This window comes from Hypomesus transpacificus, chromosome 2 (assembly GCF_021917145.1).
Source record: "Hypomesus transpacificus isolate Combined female chromosome 2, fHypTra1, whole genome shotgun sequence".
Taxonomy (NCBI): domain Eukaryota; kingdom Metazoa; phylum Chordata; class Actinopteri; order Osmeriformes; family Osmeridae; genus Hypomesus; species Hypomesus transpacificus.
The window spans coordinates 1,225,052-1,226,682 of record NC_061061.1 but is presented as its reverse complement, the minus strand read 5'-3'; positions in this window follow the sequence as shown (position 1 = coordinate 1,226,682).

Below are 1,631 nucleotides of genomic sequence, written 5' to 3'. Positions count from 1 at the left end.
AAATATGACCGTAGGGGGGACCCTGATGTACAGGCCAGGCCAACTTTGGGGCCTCTAGGGCCTTCCTAGGCAGAGTTATGGGCCTTGCAAAAGGGCAAGGCGAATATGGCTCAAAAAAAGTCCAAATCCAATGGAAAATATGACCGTAGGGGGGACCCTGATGAACAGGCCAGGCCAACTTTGGGGCCTCTAGGGCCTTCCTAGGCAGAGTTATGGGCCTTGCAAAAGGGCAAGGCGAATATGGCTCAAAAAAAGTCCAAATCCAATGGAAAATATGACCGTAGGGGGGACCCTGATGAACAGGCCAGGCCAACTTTGGGGCCTCTAGGGCCTTCCTAGGCAGAGTTATGGGCCTTGCAAAAGGGCAAGGCGAATATGGCTCAAAAAAAGTCCAAATCCAATGGAAAATATGACCGTAGGGGGGACCCTGATGAACAGGCCAGGCCAACTTTGGGGCCTCTAGGGCCTTCCTAGGCAGAGTTATGGGCCTTGCAAAAGGGCAAGGCGAATATGGCTCAAAAAAAGTCCAAATCCAATGGAAAATATGACCGTAGGGGGGACCCTGATGTACAGGCCAGGCCAACTTTGGGGCCTCTAGGGCCTTCCTAGGCAGAGTTATGGGCCTTGCAAAAGGGCAAGGCGAATATGGCTCAAAAAAAGTCCAAATCCAATGGAAAATATGACCGTAGGGGGGACCCTGATGAACAGGCCAGGCCAACTTTGGGGCCTCTAGGGCCTTCCTAGGCAGAGTTATGGGCCTTGCAAAAGGGCAAGGCGAATATGGCTCAAAAAAAGTCCAAATCCAATGGAAAATATGACCGTAGGGGGGACCCTGATGTACAGGCCAGGCCAACTTTGGGGCCTCTAGGGCCTTCCTAGGCAGAGTTATGGGCCTTGCAAAAGGGCAAGGCGAATATGGCTCAAAAAAAGTCCAAATCCAATGGAAAATATGACCGTAGGGGGGACCCTGATGAACAGGCCAGGCCAACTTTGGGGCCTCTAGGGCCTTCCTAGGCAGAGTTATGGGCCTTGCAAAAGGGCAAGGCGAATATGGCTCAAAAAAAGTCCAAATCCAATGGAAAATATGACCGTAGGGGGGACCCTGATGAACAGGCCAGGCCAACTTTGGGGCCTCTAGGGCCTTCCTAGGCAGAGTTATGGGCCTTGCAAAAGGGCAAGGCGAATATGGCTCAAAAAAAGTCCAAATCCAATGGAAAATATGACCGTAGGGGGGACCCTGATGAACAGGCCAGGCCAACTTTGGGGCCTCTAGGGCCTTCCTAGGCAGAGTTATGGGCCTTGCAAAAGGGCAAGGCGAATATGGCTCAAAAAAAGTCCAAATCCAATGGAAAATATGACCGTAGGGGGGACCCTGATGTACAGGCCAGGCCAACTTTGGGGCCTCTAGGGCCTTCCTAGGCAGAGTTATGGGCCTTGCAAAAGGGCAAGGCGAATATGGCTCAAAAAAAGTCCAAATCCAATGGAAAATATGACCGTAGGGGGGACCCTGATGAACAGGCCAGGCCAACTTTGGGGCCTCTAGGGCCTTCCTAGGCAGAGTTATGGGCCTTGCAAAAGGGCAAGGCGAATATGGCTCAAAAAAAGTCCAAATCCAATGGAAAATATGACCG